The following is a 21,374-nucleotide window of genomic DNA, read 5'->3' on the forward strand; positions in this document are numbered from 1 at the left end:
TCCTCTTAATTAGTGGCATCTCTTTGTTCTTCAGCTTTCCCCAACGTGAGACTGAATTCAGCTCCTGATGCAAAACAGTGTGTAATTTGTACGTAAGATGACACGCTACTAAGTTCAGGAGAATGACAATTGTTTTTCTACTAACAAGTAGCAATGACAAAAGGGAACCTAAACCAATTACTGAGCAAATATCTAATTTATAAAGTGTCTCAAAAAAAAGCCCCGGGCCCACTGTCAGACTGCAAGTGAGGGCAGCTCTAAAACTTCCCTGGGAACCCACCCGAGAGTGTGGTCAGCCAAGGAGCAACGATGGAGTGTCCCAAGAGGGTTAAGACACATCACTGTGAAAATCTTAATAGGATTACGACAGAAAGCCGCTCAGTTATCACAGTAATGCCGGACAGTTTACTGTCCATGGAGGGCAGCAGGCTCCAGCCCGGCCACACCTCTAACTGAGCACTCAAGATTTCATGGGACACTAACAGCCATTCACATCACCAAACTTCTCTAGACACTCCAACACATTGGAAGTTCCATATGTCCTTTCTTATATGTTAGGAAATAAAGGAGGAAGTTTTGGATTTTAGATATACGTTGAAGTATTTAGAGCTGTGGTTTGGATTTTAAATGTCTCCCCAAAGCCCACGCGTGAAGGAGCTGTTGGGAGGCTGTGGGCCCTTTAAGAATTGAGACCTGCCTTTGGATCCCTGTCCTCTGACTGGGCTGCCTAGGCCTGCTGCAACTTGGTATGCTAACTAAGGCTGGTTGATATCTATGGGAGGCCTCTGAAAGGAAGGAGGGGTGGGTGGAGGCAGAGATGGGGTGGTGAGAGGGAGGGACTGGGAGGTGAAGCTGTAATTGGGATGTGAACTAAATAAATAACTCAATAAACAATAATTTTAAAAAAGAGCTGGGATCTTGTGAGAGGAGGTGGGTTCCTGGGGACACACCTTTGAACAGAACGGGATAGTGGGGTCTCCACCTCTTCTGTTTCTTTTCTGCCCACTATAAAGCAATCTGTGTGGTTCCTATCGTGATGTTCGGTCTCACCATGAGTGCAAAGCCACAGAGCTAAGCAAACACAGGTTTCAGATTCTGAAACAATAGTCAAAATATAGCCTTCCATTTTTTTACAGTTAATTTTCCCAGGTAATTTTATTTTCTTCTGTGACAGAAAGCCAACACATTTAGGGTCAAATGTCTTGGTGTTTGCAATTTGTTTTCGATTAGCTTAGTTAAATAACCTATGTGTCAGAAGGAAGAGAGGGGGTAGAGAGGAGAGAGGGGGGAGGGGATTGGAAGGGGGAAGGAGGGAGGGAGGGAGGGAGAGCGGGAGGGGGAAGGGCAGAGGAAGAGGGAGAGAGACAGAATGGGGATGGAATGGAGGGAGAGCAAGGTGGGGGGAAGAAGTGGGGGAAGGAGGGGGAGAGAGGTGGGGGAAGGAGTGTGTGGACTAAGGGACTAAGTAAGGCACTTACAGGGGGACAAGCCTGTGAGGCAGTATGTGGGCAGCAGACAGGGACAGAATAAAATGGGCATTCACTTTATAAGTCCTTGAATTTTCCTTTACATTTGGGAAATTTTTCAATATAAAGCTGTATAAAAACTTAATTATCATGTGTGGAAGGACTCTAAAGAGTTACCAGTAATGCAAGGGGAATGTAATTTGTGACTTCAACAAGGCAAAAGATGACCTTTTAAAAAGATGAAATGTCATCTCCATTGTCTTCACTACCGTGTCTACGAGTTTGCCATTGTCAGTGATGAACTCATTTTTTAAAAGGACATCTGGATTTACAAAATAACAGAGGCAGGTGCAGATTTCCAGGCACTCATGCTCTCCTTCCAGTTTCTAGGGATAAATGTGTTAGTGAGGCTCCTTTCACATGCGCACGGTGATGCGTTTTTATTAAAGAGACCCCACAGTTTACACTGGAACTCTTCATTCTCTGGGTTTGGACAAATGTGAGCCATATACACACGCATCATACACGCCATACATGCCACACACACACACACACACACACAGAGTAATGTCTTCTCCACAGTAACCTTATTGTCCTAAAAGTTTGCCCTCCACCTATCCAATCTTTGCTTTTCTCCTTCCCTGACCCCTGAGGACCACTGATATTATTATGCTTTCCATATCTTTTACTTTTCCAGAATATCACATTTTCAGGATCGTGTAACACATAGCTTTTCCCGATTGTCTTCTTTTACTCAGCTGTGAGTGGTTCTCCCATTTTTTTGTGGCCCCATTGTTCATTTTTTTCTTCTTGCACTATATGGATACATCACCGACTACTTACTGAGGACATTTTAGTTTTTTCTAGTGTTTGGTGATTATAGGCAAACATTGAAGCAGAAGTTTTAAGATAAAAAATTAGTTATTTTTATTTTATGTGTAATTGTGTGTGCCCGAGTATGTGTGCATGTGTATGTATGTGCACACATACACCATGTACATGCAGTTCCAATAGGTGCCAGCAGATGGCGTCTGGTCTCCTAGAACTGGAGTTCAGATGGTTGTGAACTGCCTTTTAAGGGTGCCGGAAACTAAATTCCTGTCTTCTGCAAGAGCAAGCAGCAAGTACTTTTAACCACTGAGCCATCTCTCCAGTCCAAGGTGTAAGCTTTTGTATGCACAAAAGCTTTCAACTCCATTGGATACATTTCTAAAACTGTGTTTGCTGGGCCTTATGGAAAAAAATGAGTCTTTTTTTTTTTGGTATGAAACTGCCAAATTGTCCTCCAGAGTAGATGTACCCTTTTGCATCCTCAGCAGCAGTGCACAAGCAGTCCCGTGAACCTGCATCCTTGCCAACAGCTGGCATTGCTGCATTTTTGGATTCCAGCCTACCCAGTATATATGCTATGCTATTTAGGTTTTGTTTTAATTTATAACTCCCTAATGGTATATGTGGTGGTACATATGCCTATTCAGTTCTTGTATTTGTTTTTCCCACGTTCATTTTGACAAAGGATCTGCTCATTTTTTTAAACTGTATGTGTCATTTTCTTCCTGAGATTTCAGTAGCTTTTTATCACGTGAGTCTTCTTATGAATGAGTCAAATGGGAGACTCAGCCATGAATTTATTCATTTAGCAACTTTGACAGGTACTGGCCATACATAGGCTCTGCACATTTGCTCCCTCTTACTAACACAAACTGAATGTCTTTCTGTCTTAAAATACATAATACTTTTGGCTCCTTTGAAGTCACATGACATGGGTCTGACTAGCAAACAGAAGGTGCTCACTGGGGCTTCAGAGAAAGCTGGTCTTTTGCCCATTGTCTATCTACTGTTTTCCTGAATGGGATGCAATATCTAGAGGAGCCATCTTGTAAAGATGATTGATGGTAAGCGTCACACGATAAGGGATATATTACCAGTGACTCTAAAAAGCCTGCGACATGTGACAACATGGTGATGTTGTTGCGGAAGCCCGTGTGTTTGCTCCAGACTTCTTGTGTAGATATGTAGTGCATCTGAAGTAATTCCAGCGTGTTGAGGACACAATGTGGTGGTTTGAATATGCTTGGCCATGGGAAATGGCACTGTTAGGAGGTGTGGCCTTGATGGAGGAAGTGTATCTCCTCACTGTGGGGGTGGGTTTGAGGTCCTATGCTTAAGCTCCCCCCCCCCCCCCGGGGCTGAAGAGAGTTCCTCCTGGCTGCCTGCAGAAGACAGAGTCTCATCCTGGCTGCCTTCAGATCAAGATGTAGAACTCTCAGCTTCCTTTCTAGCACCACGTCTGCCGGGACGCTGCCATGATGATAACGGACTAGACCTCTGACACAGCCATCCAGCCCCAGTTAAACATTTGCCTTTATAACAGCTGCCTTGGTCGTGGCGTCTCTTCACAGCGATGATACCCTAACAAAGACACCAACAGTAAGTTATATGTACTACATACTCTGTTTGACACAGTACAAGGTATCTCACTGGACATAAGCAGAGAATAAACTGAATTTGTCAAGGAACGGAACTGGGATCTAAAAGGAAGTGACCCGATGCAGCAAGTGTCCACACTCCAGAGCCACACCATTAAGGGTCACGGCATGTTCAGAGTTAAGTCTAGAGGCAGCTCAGGTAAGGCAAGGGGGACTGAAGTGAGAGGACTCAGGAAATGTGACTAGCAACCACAAGAAAGGCATTCTGGATACTCCTGTATCTTCAGATTTTTGTGTTCTCCATCAATGACCTGAATGTCCGTATGGTAGCTGCTTCCCTGGGTAAGAGCAGACGAAAAGGAGGAGAGGCAGTTGTAATTTGAATGTCAAGTCGTCTTTGGACTGGGCATAAATATATCCCCGTGTCAGTGTTTAGAATACTGGAGAGCTGACGTCTTGTTTACCTGTATATTCCAAATTGCTATGATATGGAAACCGAGGATAGAGCTCTAAAAATCCCTTGAAAGCAGTGCAGATTTTGTGAACGGTGCGTTTTCTTCTGCTATCTTTCTGTCGGTGTGAACTCTGCTAAAATGTCTACCAACTGTTAGGCATTTACTATTGGCTTGTTTATCACGTCTTAAAGACCACCCGAATCAGTTTTCTTGAGCTTTTTAAATATAGCTTTCTATTTTGTGATTCGATTTGTAAATAAAGACAGAGGACATGTGCAACATTCGTGTTTTGATGCAGTAAAGCTCATTTCCTTTGGAACTTGGGAGAACATGCTATCTTCTGTCTCCCCCCACCCCCAACCCCCACTTTCTCCTGGTCTTGTTTATTTTTGCTTCAGTTATCCCGCACTACCGGAGACCAGGATAAGTTGGTGGTTCAAGACTACCCTATTTAATAGACTGTATGTCTCGTAGGTGGGGAGAATAGGATTTGGAGACCAAGGGAAGAGGAATCTGAACATGAAAAAGATGGAGGGTTTTTGAACCTCCAGGGGTTAATGCCAACTGATGACAGGGCTATAATCCTATCAGGCTTGGGTGAATCCCCAGCCCTGCACCGTGTCCGAGGACATACAGGTAGGTAGACAGCCCTGTGTTACCAGGGGCCTCAAGATCCAGGTGAAGGGTAAGCTACAGGTGGGGATCCGAGGGGTCTGCAGATAGAGGAGGTACCCAGGCCCCTTGGTTACCCACCTTGAAGGAGGAGGAGGCCTGAGGATGCGCCGCCTTCTCCGCAACGCCCCGCCCCCGCAGCGCCTACGCTGCCCTCTCCCGTTGGCTCTCCATTGGCCGCAGCGCTCGCCAATCCAGCCCCCTGGCCGTGAAGGGGGCGTGGCCGCGCGGTGCCCGGCCGGGGGCCGCGTCTGTCGCCGCTGCGCGCTGCGGTGCGGGCGGCAGGACGATGAAGCCGGGAGCGCGGCGCGGTGAGTGCGGCTGTGGTCCTTCCCGGGCTCCGGGCCGACCTCCGAGGGACGCGGGGCGGGATTCCAGGGGTGCCGCGCTCGGGCTGCCGACCTGCCCTGGTCCCTCCCGGCCGTAGGTGGCGCCGCATCCTCCTTGCGCATCCTTCATCCCGATTGCTCCCGTCCCGCGTGCGGCCTGGCCTGCGCCGGGGTCCTGCGGGCCGCGTGCACCGAGGCTCCGGCTGCTCCCGGCCTGGTCCATGGCGCAGCCTCCCGGACATCTCATCTTTCCCCCCTCTGGCTTTGGTACTTCCCAGCAAATGCCGGTTTCCCCTCTTGGTTTGGCCTCTCTGCAGTGGAGAGCAGAGTTCTAAATTATTGAGAAACTATGGGATAGGCCTGGGGTTAAAGGTAGCCTGTCATCTTCTTGGCTGATGTTTAGTGGAATAGGAATTTAAAAAAAATCATTTAGGGACTGGTTTTGATATGGTGATTATCTCCTAGCAGTAAATTTTTTTTTTTTTTTTTTTTGAGTTTTCAGAAGCCGAAGGTTAGGAAGGGTCCTTTTTATTTCGCATCGAAGCTCTTAAATTCAAATGCCTAATGGGGCATGACATTTTAACTTTTAAGATTCTGAACGCACGTTTTTGTAAGGGAGGGTGGCCGGCTATTTGAAATGTTTTCCATTTTGAAAGTTTGGCTTGTCTAAAACTGCGAAAATACCTGCGACTCTACAGCAAACGGAGTTCAGAGTACTTGACTTGTTTCGCTGTCTCGTCCAGGGCACATTCTCCTGGGCACGGACTGTTTTTGTGTATGCTTTACCAAACTTTCCTATTCAAGCAGCGAGACAATGCAGTCAGTGGCTCTTTTCAGTCCGTCCTTTCATCTGCTTGAGAGGTTAAACCGGAGCGAGCTGGTTTGACCTTTCCCAAAGGCAGTTAAAGATCATGTCTTCTCTGCTTCCTTCTCCCAGGGTTCGGATAGCTGTCTTGTAGCGCTCAGTTTCCTGAGTTTCAAAGCTCCTTTGAGTTGATTTTTAAGAAAGTTGTGCTGTTTTAGATGTTCAAAGCTCACTGGATTGCAAAGGAGGCTTACCGCTTGGACCCGTATACCAAACAGAACCTTGCTCTAGATCTGCCTGTAGATGTTACATCTGCACAGTGAAGCTGCTTTCGTGCATTGCTGGATCTGTTTGCTTATATTTTATAGTCTTATTGCCATTGATGGATGCTGGTAATTTCAAAAATCGAAAATAAAGCTGGAACACACTTTGCTAGGTGATTGTGCTAATTGACCTCCCACCCCCATCCATCATCAGTGTGTCTGTGTAGACATATTTTAGAGTTTTCACAGGCACTTCTATGTTGACAAGCCACAAGCATTTTTTTTTTTTTTTTTTTTTTGGCTATTAAGATGCTTGGATGAAAACAACTTCATGAAATATGAAAAAAAAACCCAACTTGTCTGTACTATGTTCTACTGATTCCAGAAATTTCCTTTGAAGAATGTAGGTTGAGGTTTTCCCCTCGGGACTGTCTCTAAATTGCTGTGCAGGCTTCAAATTGCTCACCTTCTCAGTTTTTAAAAAGTGAACTAACTTATTTTAAGCGCTTCTTCAAATTCAGTTTTTGTGTGTCCAGGGTACATGTGTGTGTATGTGTACATGCGGGTCCTCTGTCGATCTATGACTTTCTCAGGTCTCAGGTTTCATCCCACTAAACTCGCGGGTGGTCGTCAGTTCCAGCAACCCTTTGCTTCCCTCAGCCCTAGCCCTGGAGTTCCAGGTGCACCGCTATGCCTGGCTTTTTACGTGGCTTCTCAAGATCCAACCCCAGGTTGTCATGTGTGTGTAGCAAGCACAAGGATATTTTATTTTTGTCATATTTTTAGTTTTACTTTTGGGCATTTGGAACCATATGCACTTTGGGAAAAAATACTTAATGTGAGTATAGCGATACATGGAATGAAGAGTGTCTGTTTCTGCATTTACCCCTGTGGCTGTCCCGATGCTTTTTCTTCAGGACTAATCAAACTTAAAACTACCTGGTATGTCTCTGGATTTTTTTTTTTAATTACTTATTTATTTACTGTGTATGGTGTTTTGCTTGTATGTGTCTGTGCACCACGTGCATACAGTGCCCGTGGAGGCCAGAAGAGGGCACCAGATCCTCTGGAGTTACAGATGGTTTTGAGCCCACAAGTGGGTGCTGGGAACTGAACCTGACGCCTCAGGAAGAGCAGCAAGTACTCTTATCCACTGGGCCATCTCTCCAGCCCCCAGATTTTCTTTTAAAGTGGCTTTTTCTTGTTTAAAAAGTACTAGGTAAGTTCTTACTCGGTACAAAACACTACCCATGCACTGGGATGGCAGAAGTGAGAGATAGGAGACTTCAAGACTTCCATAATCTATGCTCACAGACAGTGGGGTGTGGTCAGGATTCTGATAGGCAACCTTCATAAATGACCTAATTGTGTTCATTTTCTTCTCTTTAACCTTCAAGGATACTTTAGAGCTTGTCATACATGGTCAGAATATTCTGGTAAGCAGGACAGATCTCTCCGTTGTCTGCCAGTGAGCTTACTGTGTACATATTGGTTACAGTTTCTATCCTGCAGGGACCATAAGACTTCAGAGGAGGACCACCAACTAGAGCTAAGGGGCTGTTCTGAGGTGAGAGAAGCCCCCAGAGTCAGTGAGTGAAAACTGTCAGCTGGGTCTAGTCTCAGCGGAGGGAGAACTGGATGAAGAGCTGGGGAGGGCGGTGCCCTAAAACTCCAGATGGGTGCTCTGACGCAAGATAATCGTTTTTCTTCCTTTTTCAAGACACGGAGTTTTTAGGATAGGGTTGTCCTTATCAGGATGGGTTCCAGGTTCGGTTAGTCTGTCTCTGGGCTCCTCTCCGAGTTATGTCTTTGTGCTCTCTCAAGGCTAGCTCTGTTTGAGTCAGAGCCCATCTTCCTTGGTTGGAGATGTCCCTAGACAGAATGCCTCTTCTTTGCTCACATTCCAATCACTCCATCATTTTCTCTGGACCTGACCCGCACACACACACGCTCTTGGAGGGTAGCCACTTTTCTTTTCTTTTCTTTTTTTTTTTTTTTTTTAGTCTTCTGGGGATTCTTTTAAAATTATTTTACTATTAATCTTATTTAATATTTTTATTTTATTAGATTTCATCTAATTTTAATTTTAGATGCTCCAAATATCCCAGGGTACATTCTCATCTTTCAGGTTGGGCTTCTGATCTCGGATCAGTTTTCAGCTTTGTGCCTTACCTTTACTGGGTGGTACAAACAATTAAATCTAGGGCCCTGTCTGTGCTAGGTGTGCCTTCCACCACTGAGGCTTCTTAACTTAACCAGGCTGCTCAAGTAAAACCTAGAATCCCCTTGTCTCCTCAACTGCTGGGATTATAGGCCTACATCACCAGGCCTAGTGACCCATTTTATACTTCTTTGAAGTTTTTCTTGGGGTGTGTTCTTAGGGTCCTCTCTACCACCAGCCCAGTAGAGAAGTGATGTTGAAATTGGTCTAAAGTCTCTTCTGTCATATTACATATTTTATATATAAATATATATGTGAGCAAATATGTATGTGTCTGTATGTGTATATATATATATATTTACCATTTAATTTTGTTTTTCCTCCCTTTTCAGTGTGCTAATCATTTTTAATTTGCTACTGTAAAAATGCCTGAGCTAGGCAGCTTATAAAGTGAAAAGGCTTATTTTATTTTGGTTCACTGTTTTCAGTCTGTGACCAGTGTCTCCCCCCTCCCCCCTGCCTTTTGCCCTCTGCCAAAGTTGTCACATTGTGATAGGAGTGACCTGTTGCTTCAAGGCCAGAGAAAGTGTAGGAAGAAGAGACCAGGGTCCTACCATACCACACCCCCAATGTTTGGAGAAACTTTCCACCAGGCCCCAACCTCTTCATCTTTTTCCTCCCTGTCACACCTCTCTGGCATCACAACGTTAACACTAGACCTTGGAGTGTTTGAATCTCATCTATCGCAGCAGTCAGTCCTTGCCTGTTTGAACCTGCGTTTTAGGTACCGTCGTCATTACCTGATGGCTTATTTAGATCAAGCATCTATAGATTATCCGGAGGGCTCGGGATCAGAAGTGCTTTGGATGCTGGAAGCATGGTCTACCATGGGTATGGGACCCAAGTCCCAACCCAGAATCCATGAATGTTGCATGAATATCATATGCATAGCCTCAGGTTAATCTTAACATAATGTTTATAATAATTTTTTTGCATGAAACTAAGTTCCAGGGTGGGGAATTTTCTGTCATATGTCAGAGCTTACACAGTTTTGATTTTTGAATGTTTTATTTTGTTATATGTGTGGTTGGCTGTTTCTGTGGGTCTGTTTGTGTGTATGGGTGTGACTTGGTGTGTACATGTGTGTGTGTGTGTGTGTGTGTGTGTGTGGTCAGAGGTCAAATGTCAGAAGTCTGTCCTCTCCTCCAGGATGGAGTCAGATGGAAAGAGCTTTCATCCCTCAAGCTTTCTTGTTGGCCGAGAGTTTTGGTCTTTAAATTAGAAGTTATTCTGGTTAGTGTATGCCAGCTTGACCCAGGCAGAGTCACTTGGGAAAAGAGAACCTTAGTTGAAGAATTACCTCCATCAGATTGGCCTATGGAAGTGTCTCTGGGACATTTTTCTTGATAAATGATTGATGGGGGAGGGCCAAACCCACTGTGGGTGCTTTACCCGTGGACTTGTGGTCCTGGGTTCTATAAGAAAACAAGATAGCGAGCCATGGGGAGCAAGCCAGTAAGCAGTGTTCCTCTGTGGTCTCTGCCTGAGTGCCTGCCTCAGGTTCCTGCCCTGACTTCCCTCCACAATAGGCTGTGATCAGGTACATAAGGCAAACAAACCCCCTTCTCCCCGAGTTGCTTTGGCGATGGTGCTCGTCACAGCAATGGAAAGCAAACTAGGACAGCAGTGTTCAGCCCACTAGGAGAAACTGGTAAATCATGACTATTTATAGATTGTATTTCTCATTTATTTATTTTTTAGTTGTTTGAAATCTGCTGTTACATGAGTTTTAGTCAAAAGAGCAGGCTCTGAGTTGTAGCTCTGGCCCTGGCCCTGTATGTGATGGAGGTGTATAATCGTCTCAATTGTCCCAAAGAAGAGATTACAAAGACACATCCTACCTTACGAGTTAATATAAATGATTTGCTCAGCGGTGGTGCACACCTTTAATCCCAGCACTCAGGAGGGAGAGGCAGGCGGATCTCTGAGTTTGAGGCCAGCCTGGTCTACAGAGTGAGTTCTGGAACAGCCCCAGCTATACAAAGAAACCTTGTCTCAAAAACAGAGAGAGAGAGAGAGAGAGAGAGAGAGAGAGAGAGAGAGAGAGAGAGAGAGAGAATGAGAATAGAGAGAATATATATGAGAACCACTTGGACAGAAAAAGCTCTCGGGCAAGTTGTCTGTTATACCTAAAAGACTTGTTAATTAACTATCCCTTTAATAAGAGATGCCCTTAAGATGTTTTCATTATTATATTTACTCTCTGTCACTCTCTGTGTGTCTGTGCATGTGTGTGTAGATCAGAGGACAACTTACAGGAGTTCTTTCCACCGTGTGGGTCCTGGGATTGAAAGCAGTTTGTCAGGCTTGGTAGTATAACTAAGGCTTTTACTTACTGCCCCTGCAATGCCGAGTTTTATATCCAGAAGCCCTTTCCCACTGCAGTTGTTCATAGATCCCCACTGCTAAGCCCTCCTGTTTTTCTGAACTAGAGCTCACAGTTTGTCTCTCCCCACCCCTCTTTATCTACCGTTTTCTTCTGCTTCTCTGATCCCTTCATTTTAAAAAAACCAAACAACAAACCAACCAAAATTCCAAAACAACATCAACAACAAATCTGGCACTCTCTCTAACCCAGTTCTCATAAGACTGACTTCCAGCCTCCTTCTGTGTTGTTGTTAAATTCTCTCATCTCTGATACTGAGACGCTGCATAAGGGACCCTGAGTTCCCCACAGCCGTGGAGGTCTGGACACGGCTGCTGGGGTTTCCAAGTTTTGTGTCTATGGGCAGAGGCGCGTGTGTGATAGTAATAAAGCTAGAGACGTCTTAGGAAAGGAGGCAGTAGGATGCAGGCAGTTCTGTTGCACTTGGTGGCTTTCTGACTGGTTTGTGGAGCCCATGTCATGCATGCAGAGCCTGTTCCTGGCATTGCTCGGTCAAGTGTCTATCTTCTTCTTTGCCAGCACATTTTTCTTGAATGTTAATTTTGCAGTCTTTGTGTGAGGCAGGGACTTCACTCTTGGCCCTACCTTTCTGCCTCAATAGCACCACCAACTAGAGGTGGCAGCCCCTCCCCCCCCCCCAGCCCCCAGTTCCCTATCGCTGGGCATCTGGTGTTAATTATACAGTGCAACATCGTTTCTCTGGACTTCACTCCAGTTGAACTATTCTTTGAAGTATTCTGATTATTAAAATACTACTTTTGTTTCAAAGTTGAAATTGCCGTTTATAGCAATTTCAAGGTGTGTCAGTGATAATGATAACTCTATACCTGAGCTGTACTTAAAAGTCTTATGACTTCTCTGCCGTTTGCGTCTTATATAAGCTTAATAAAAACATGTCCAATTTTGACATGTCCAGTTCTTTTGGTAATTCCTCAAAACAAAGCAAACACATACACACAATGAACAATGAAAGCTTTCCATGCCCCATGAGGCAAGAATAAAACGTGGAAGGATTGGATAGGGCTCACACATTGTTATAGTTAGCTTCAGCTCTCAACTTCACACAGCCCAGCAGGGGAAACCTCAGCTGAGGAATCATCCGATTGGGGCCATTTTTTTTTTTTTTTTTTTTTTTGATTACTGATTGACATAGGAGGGCCCAGCCTACTGTGGGCGGTGCCATCCTTTGGCAGGAGGGCCTCGACTGTGTAAGAAAGGTAACTGAGCACGAGTCTGGGAGCAAACCTGAGAGCAAACCTGAGAGCAAGGGAGCATTCTAATTTGGTTTTTGCTTTAGTTCCTGCCTCAAGTTTCTCGCTCGGCTTCCCTCAAAGATAGACGGTAACTTGTAAGTCAAATGAACCTGTTCCTCACCAAGTTGCTTTTGGTTGTACATTTATCCCAGCAGCAGAAACCCCTCTTTAGGACAGGCAGTATGTGTTGAGGACAGCCAGGTGGCTGCCACACTCTATTTATTGCTAACTTTGTTCCTCCAGTAGGCATTCCGAAGTTTATGGTTTTACTCTTTGGCTCTTTGGTGTCTAACGATCGTTGTCAGACTTAATTCAGACAAACCGTCTTACTCTGTTTTAATATACTCAGAATGCGTTCTCTCTTTGGACAAAGAACTTAGGTCTGCTTGCAGGCAAGTGTAAGTTACAAGTTGTGTTTAAGTGGGCTGTCTGAGATGATTTTGGTTTTATTGGCTGCAACCGGTGGAGGCTTCTCGCTCGTCTTCCTTTAAATGAAGAGCCGAGTTAGCTAATAGGAAGTACCCACAACAATAAAGAGCTAAAATGTGAACTCTGAGAATCATTACTCTTTGGGGACTGAGAGTGAAGCACTAAGACCTGTCCCTCTGGTACGGTTAAGTCTTCATGGTCAGTATTTTAGATGGTAGAGCTAACAGCTTCAGAAACTGCAGGACGTCAGTGACTTGGTGGGAGAAATCTGTGAGTGGAGGCTTGTGTGGCCGGCACTGCTGGCATCTCTAGTGGACTTCTGCGTGGATGCCCTGGTAGTCGGCCTCTTTACACCTTACATCCTGCTCTCCCCAGGAATGGGGATCTTGGGTGGTTTAGCTGGTGGCTGGGGAAAGTGAGAGCCTAGGAGAGCTTTAAGAGCATAGCACATAGCACATAGCACCTCTCACATTGCTGGCCGTGCTGGCATGCGGCTTCATTCAGCCTGCTGCAGGCCAGAAGATGCAGTGTAGCTAGGATCCCCCAGCGAGGCGGCAGCATCACCAGCTGTTGCCAGGGGCTGACTGAGAGTGGCAGTTTGCATTCTGGTGTCTTTAGTGAAGGGGACAAGCTCAGCTTTATGCTGTAGCTTGCATCGTTTGTAAAGATCATACCAGTTTCCTTAAAAAAAAAATCCTTGATTTCACATTGCATACCCTTCAAGATGCCTCAAGTGTGTGTGCAGGATGTTTATAGGACTTGCGTTACTGTTTCTCAGCTTCAGGGCAGGGGCACCCGACTTCCAGCCGTTCATTAAAGGCAGCTTTAGAGACCAACGAGCGATGTGTCATTCATTCTGAGCGTGCCTTTCATCGTGTATTACAGCAGAGGTTGGAGTGTCCGTTATTATTTTTTGATTTTTTTTTATCAACTTGACAAAAGCTAAAGTTATGTGGAAAGAGGGAATGCCAACTGAAAACTCACTTCTTTCAGGTTGTGGGGCATTTTCTTGATGACTGATTGACATGGGAGGCCCAGCCTACTATGGGAGGGGCCACCCCTGAGCAGGTGGTCCTGGGCGCTACAGGAAAGCAGGCTGAGCAAGCCAGTAAGCGGTGTTTCTCTAAGGCTCCTGCCTCAGTTCCTGCCTCCAGGTTTCTGCCCTGACTTCCTCCATGGTGGGCTGTGGTTGAGAGTGTAAGGGGATTAAAAGAAACCACTTCCTCTCCACGTTGCTTTTGGTTGGAATGTTTCTTGGCGAACTGCATCCTGGGAGCCAAACCGGGACTGCTAAGAAGGTGGTGCTGGTGCACGGACATTATCTGTTTGTGTCAGCTGGCCTTAGGACAGCTAGGTAGAAATCAGTGGTGGCAAATTGGAATGTTCACCGTCTGGTGCTTTACAGCCAAACCACTTGTGCCGTGACCCCCAATTTCAGAGGACTAGCTCTGTACCATTCTTAGGAATCTGCGCTCTCTCACTGGGGAGAGAGATAGTAGGCAACCTGTAGATTTTGGATAGTAGGGATGCAGTGAGAAGAAAGTGAGAAGCAGTGAGTACCCAGGCTGCTGGTTTTCTTTCTTTTTTCTTTTTCCTTTTAAAAAGATTTATTTATTATTATATCTAAGCACACTGTAGCTGTCTTCAGACACACCAGAGGAGGGCATCAGATCTCATTACGGATGGTTGTGAGCCCCCATGTGGTTGCTGGGATTTGAACTCTGGACCTTCAGAAGAGCAGTCGGTCCTCTTAACCACTGAGCCATCTCTCCAGCCCGTGGCTGCTGGTTTTCATGCAGTGGTAGTCCTCTGTGAGGCCAAGGGGTGAATGAAAGGGAAGTAGGGAGCCAGCCAGCCACTTTGGGAAAGAGCTAACTAAGATATAAATGTGGACTGGAACTGTTCCGGAGATGTCTGGAGATAAGTGTGCCCAGTGGTGTGCATTAATTGCAACTGCAGGGAGGAGGGTGGTCCAGGACCCAGTGGGCCGAAGTGGGAGGTTGTGTTTGTTTGTTTGTTTGTTTTAACAAGGTTTTGAGCAGGGAAGGAATTGGTGTCCTTTGTGATAGACTCCTGCAATTCAGGGGACAGATTGTAGGGGGAGAATAGAGACAGGCGCTTGCATGCCAGGTATCACTAGGTGCTGCGGCTGTCTGGATGACTTTCCTTGATCTGATGGTGTGATGGCAACGTGCTGCCCTAGGTGGAGAAGCAAAATGGTTGTAGAGGGTGCCAGTCAAGGATACTTCTGTACCCACAGCCTGCAGTTCTTAGAAGGACTGGTTTTGCACAAGTGTTTCTCCCAACTGTGAAAACAGGCTGGATTTTGAGAGGTTCTGCCAGAGCACAGGTGGTTTGGTTTTTAGATCAGTGTCTGTGTCAGTGGTGGCTGTCAGGACCATGTGCGGGAGCGAGTCTGAGCCCTGTCTCAGCCCAGTAGGACGATGCCCTGGATCCTGAACCCGGGAGTGACATTTGCTTTCCCTGCAAAGAACGGGGGCCAAGATAATTTTGACTTGGGAAAAACAGTATCCCAGAGCTATAAAAATTCAGTAATTTGTTGAGAGCATATTGTGGAGAACTGCTATTTTCATATGTTCCCAGCAGTATGAATTAGTTGCAAAATGCACCTCTGTGTAATTAAACAAATTGCCATGCTCCCTGGAGTTATGGATATGACCCAATTAAACTTGGGAAGATGCCTAAAGAAATTACTTCTTTTCCCAGGTAGGTGACATTAAGCCGTTTGGATAATGATTAGTTGGAAAAAAAATGTGAATTTCAAAATAATTGTGGAAGAGATCTTTTACATTTTCCTGTATCAGGGTATCTATATCATTAGAAACATTTTTTTAAAGGTTTTATAGTTTAGGTTTAAAATGAAATAAAGAAACTAAACCCACAAATTGTAGGATTGTTTTTTATATAAACACATTCTCTACAATGGCTGGAATTACATTTAGTAATTGAATGCTGTTGCGGCCCGCCCGCGGTCCACAACACGAACGGTTCACTGAGAATGGCAGTTCCCTGCAAAGAGAGGTAACTAGATAGGGCGGAAGAAACAATGGAGTCAAGACAAACAGATTCTGATCAAGACTCAATTTAATATTTCCAGACACTCAGTTTATAAAGGAAGGAGGAGGGAACCCAATTTCCCGCCAAGTAACTCAGGGTCCAGTAGCAGGACAAACACGTGTGTGCCTCCAGGCAGCAGAGTCAGGTTCCAGCAGTGGGCGTGGCAGGACGAATGAGCCGGTAGCTCCGCCCTAGAGCAGGCAGGTTCCAGGCTGGGGGAAGGGAGACCACATTTCCCCCCATTAGATAACAAAAATAAAAATAAAAAAGGGGTGGCCTGTGGCAGAAAGATTATCTATGTTCAATAGTTCTGCCTAAGTTCCTAGGGCTAAAGAAAAAACCTATTTCCGTGGGATTTCTTAACTATTCTAATGGTAAACTGTATCTGGCTAAGACTGTAGGCTCTGACTTTATAATGCTAATTAGTGCTGAATAGGTAGCTACCTGTTTGCCTTTTAAGTAGGGCGTTGGAACCCTGGCTGAGTTTAGCTAAACAATTTTAGAATAACACTGAACTGATAATTATCCACAATTTTGGGTGACAGGCAGGGGAAACAGTGAGAAGCGATTAAGACTGGCTGGCTCCTAGTACAAGGCCAATTGGCTTTTTTATTTTTTGGGTGGGAGGCAGTGAAGGGCCTGCTCTTACGACAGCAAGGTCTCCAATCTCTCTCCCCCCTGTTAATTAAGTTTAAATAGGCAATGCTTAACAGAGGTGATCAAAAGATTTTCTCATCCGTAGATGAGTGGGCCTTAACCTTGACTTGGGTGGACATTAACCTGATTCCTCCCGTGAGTAACAACTCACATCTGTGGCTCTTGGTATCTTTTGGGGAGGGGAGGCAGAGCCGTAAGTATTTTGGTTTTTATCTGGAGTCAGATACCAACCTCTTTTTAAATCAGGTGTGTCGCACAGGGAACTCAGAAACGGTCAAATTGGACCTTCCCTCCGCAGTGATCTCCTGCGCCAAGCGGTACCCATACCGTATTCATATGATTATGAATCAGTATCGCAATTCTGAGTTATTGCGAGGCCTCTATGTGAGACTTGTCAACCTCAGATTTAGCAAGGCCTAGACAAGAATTACGTCAGTATTAACACCATTAATTTTGGTTAAAATAGGAGCTAAAAGTCTTTTCTCTTCATCTCTGTTATTCCCAGTAGCCTGAGGAACTAAGGACACCTTGCAGTAACAGCAAGGGTGAAAAGCCAGAGGCCAGCTAAGGGACTAAACCTATATCTATCAAAATAAGAACTAATCTTTGTAAATATATATGAAATTTCTACTTCCCTAGCTCTCCTGGTAAATCTAAATCCTATCTTAGACTGAAAGGCCACATGCTGAGATTAGCAGAACCACCTGTTTGCTCTTAGGGGCGGGGCGGAGAACCGGAGAATGTAGATTGACCTGCTTGAGAGAAGGAAGAATACTAAACAGTTAGAGTGTAGTAATGTAAATTTTCTGTTTGGAGAAGTCAAGGTACTTTATTTAGATGCAAATTGTAAAGCTAAAGTTTGTCTCCGGCCTTTTGTAGGGGAATTGGCTCAGAGGAAACAGTGTTTTTTGAGAGCTTCCACTCCCAGCTCAAGAGGAAATTTTAGTCCTCAAGGTGAATACTTACGAGGAGAGACAGAATCTGTGTTTACCTGACGAATTAATCTCTCTGGTAGCCACCGTGCTCCATCTTCATCTCGTGAAAAAACACAAACCGACCCTCTTCCCCAAATTAGGACTGGATCTGGACCCTTCCATTTACTAGTCAGGGGGTCCTTCCATTTTACCAATGCATAAGAATTAGAAGTAACTGGGTGCCAATGGCGTTCCGCTGCAGACTGACCTTTAATGTCAGTTTGCAAAAAGTTTAGGACAAATAAGGTAAAGGCAAGATGAGCCTTTGCTCTGAATTAACTTTACTAGGTAATTTAGAATATAGGAATCTCTAATAATTGAACTGAATATTAGACCAGTCTAAGATTGAGTTAGAATGGCTGGTCACACTGAAGAAGAGTGAAAAATCATTATGACTCTATTAAATGACTAATTTTACTAAGTCTGAATATACAGTCTCTGATGTACTATTGCCATAAAGTTAAAAGGCTAGAAGTTAGTCCAAACTGGAAAAATGACAAGCAAGGATGGATCTAAAACATGAATTTAATCTTTTAGTCCTTTTAATCAGGACACTGAGTTAACTTACCTGTCAGCTCAGCACACGAATTACCAATATGCTTCTGTAGAGTTCTGTGGAGAGAACTTGTTTTTCCCTTTCCTAATAAGGTAGCTGTTTTAGGATCAATCTATAAGCCAATAAGTAGATCCTTTTAAGATACTAAAAAGCATTTATTAAATTTGACATTTTAATCTCAAATTTTGAAAATAAAGGTATGTTTTAAATAGTGTGCATGGAAATGCACTAAATAGTATATATGGGGATACAATTTCTTTCTTTTGTCTTTTAAGAGGTTAAAGTTTAAAATTTTACAATATCTAACCTTTTGAATTAATAACTTTTTGGACAAAACATTTTAAATATTTGGCTGTAAAGGGGCAGTGACTAATTGCACTTTCAATCATTTTTCTTAAGGAACGGTTGTAACTAGAAGGCTAGAAAAGTTATTAAGAGTCACACATGCATAATTTATTTATTTATTAACTAAAAATATGTATAAGCAATTGTAAATTTGAGAATTAATAGTATCTGAGGGATGAACAATTTTAAGTAATTATGAGCTCAGAGATATAGCATTGACTATTAATATATAAATTAAGGTTTGATTGTTCAGCATTTTAAAACACCATCTACAGCACACAACCAGATTATTTGTGCTGGAATAGGGGCAACTGTGTGTCTTAAGACTCCGCTCCACAGCAGCTAGTTGGGCCCACGTGGGCTAACGATCGGCTGGGAGGATGAGAAAAATGACTTTACAATAATGTTTTTTCTGGCCAAAGAATTGTCTTGGGCACAACTAATTTTTAATTACCAATTAACAACAATTATAAAAGCTTTCTTTATTTTTTGTAAAACCTTTTGCAGCAAACCAAAACACCAAATAACAAAAGGATACTGTCTCTGAATCTTTTGGGTGAGAGCAAGGATTTAAGGTAAACTTCCCTTGAGAAGCATTAGTTAATAAAATACTTTCCACTTAGGAAACAATATATACTGAAAGATTAAAACTTTTGGCTTCTTGTAAAGAAGCAGAAACACTAAACATTTTTCTTACATAATGTAAAGCTATATTAGCCATACATAGAGGCAAAATTTTCTAGTGATTACCAGTTTACTAGAAGCAAAAATCTTTGAATTTAAGCATTATTTTAAACATCTGAATAGATCTGTAACACTGTTAAAAAGAAATTTTCTTGAACACAGGGAAAAACTTTTTTAGGCATTGTTTGCAAAACAAAAGAAAAGACCACAAGCGGCTCTGGGGCTGCCCAGAGCCCTGTATTGACTCAAAGGTAAAATACTTTTTAATCTGAGCATCAATCTTAAATTTGCAATCAAACTGCAAGCTGCAGTCAATGGAACAATGGCAGTTTTAACCATAATTTTTAAGTTTTTGTGCAAGGTTAGGATAATATCTACAACTTTGGGAAAGCAGAACCTATCTTTAAAACAATTTATCACTGTTAAAATCAATATTAGAAGCATTACTATCATATTACGAAGTTTGGATATCAATTAATACCTATGAATATCTATTAAAGCAAGCTTTAACGCTTTAATAAAGAGGCATTGCTTTATATCTTATCTTAAATTTTACTATTTAGGATAGGAACCACATTAATTATTATCTAAACTAGAAATATCTTAAGAGACTCAGCCTCTAGGGCTGCCTTAGGCCACGTGTCGGAAGGACTCTAAACTTGAGTTATCAAATTTAACATTAACCATCTGTAGCAATGTAACAATTATTAATTTTAACCAACAACTTATGAGCTGAATGCGAAAACATGCAGAGCACATTTTTAATAAAGAACCAAATGAAGCAGTTAATTTTAGACCAATCAGAGAATATTAATCTTTGTAGCTACAATCATAGAATAAAAAAGCACTTTACCATTGTCAAACACATTAATTATGAACCATTTATCAGATCTGAAACTAAGAGGCTGTGTACTCGCTGCTTTTTCTTAAAACGAACATTTTTTCCATCAGGGGCCTTCCTGCCACGTGTCTGGTTTTTGGCTGAAACACGTGGCAGCTCTCGGCCTTGCAGATAAAGTTTTTTTATACCATTTTTATTATCCAACATAAAACATAGAACATTCATTCATACAGACTGGACACGAACATACATGAATTGAACACGAGAACAGATTGGTGCACCAGACATAAACAAGACACAAAATGGGGCAGAGTACTCCTGCTATTTGGGACAATTTCCTCCCTCATGATGCAGTTTTTATAACTGGGGCAATCCGCCTGTATTAATTTCCTTTATCCTTAAGCAACTCCTGAAAACTAAACACAACGGCCTAATCATGATTTTGAACCCTTCTTTCCTCCACCTAAGCAGTTTTTTCTAAAAAAAACTGCGGCACACCGCCTGTCTCCGTATCTAGTTCCGATTTACGAACTGCTGACCCAAGTAGAACCAGTGTTGGGTTAGCACTGCTTCAAACTTGCTTCGTATCCTACTGCATCCCCGCAACACTTTCAAAACTGAAATTTTTTTGGGCTAGCGCTAGCATGTGTACCTGTCCGTTGCTCCGATGCTCCTCCTCCGATACGAAGATTCTTTCCTTTCTTGTGGAGCTCCACACAGCAATCGTTTCTCTTAGCATCTCTCTGCCATTCTTCAGGTCCCAGTTCTGGCGCCAACTGTTGCGGCCCGCCCGCGGTCCACAACACGAACGGTTCACTGAGAATGGCAGTTCCCTGCAAAGAGAGGTAACTAGATAGGGCGGAAGAAACAATGGAGTCAAGACAAACAGATTCTGATCAAGACTCAATTTAATATTTCCAGACACTCAGTTTATAAAGGAAGGAGGAGGGAACCCAATTTCCCGCCAAGTAACTCAGGGTCCAGTAGCAGGACAAACACGTGTGTGCCTCCAGGCAGCAGAGTCAGGTTCCAGCAGTGGGCGTGGCAGGACGAATGAGCCGGTAGCTCCGCCCTAGAGCAGGCAGGTTCCAGGCTGGGGGAAGGGAGACCACAGAATGCCACAATTAATATATTTCTCTGACACGTCCAGATGTTGCTCTTATTGACTGTGAATACACAGGCTTTAAAGTTCACAGGAACAGTCACACAAGCTCCCAGCTCGTTGGGACAACAGAAAATCTCAACAGATGCTGGGAGATTCAAATAAAACAGAAGGTTGTTCTTTAAATTAAACAAAAATCAGTAGCCAAATGTATCCAGAAAATTATTCCCTAAATAACCCATGGTCAGAGAAAATATTATGATAGGAATTACCAAGTTTTAGAAATAGTTTGATTAGATTTAATATAAAAATACTATATGTAAGGAATTGGAGTGCAGCTAAAACTGTACCCAGAGGAACATTCTTAGCCATAAACCCCTACATAGGAAAGAGGGAAACCCAGAAAATGCTTAGTGCTCTGAGCACTCA

The 21,374-nt window shown here is 43.6% G+C and overlaps 1 protein-coding gene across 2 annotated transcripts in view; it reads left to right on the forward strand.

Annotated features, from left to right (window-relative positions):
- Window positions 1–5,245: 5,245 nt before the first annotated feature.
- The window catches only part of Wasf3 (WASP family member 3), a 92,988-nt gene continuing 76,859 nt past the window's right edge, over window positions 5,246–21,374 (forward strand). For both annotated transcript variants that reach the window (XM_021162982.3, XM_021162983.3), the window contains exon 1: window positions 5,246–5,333. The gene's annotated coding sequence lies outside the window, so the exon portion shown is untranslated. The remainder of the gene's footprint in view (window positions 5,334–21,374) is intronic.

The sequence above is a fragment of the Mus caroli genome, unplaced genomic scaffold (genome assembly GCF_978045245.1).
Source record: "Mus caroli unplaced genomic scaffold, Mus_caroli_1 scaffold_4, whole genome shotgun sequence".
Classification (NCBI taxonomy): Eukaryota; Metazoa; Chordata; class Mammalia; order Rodentia; family Muridae; genus Mus; species Mus caroli.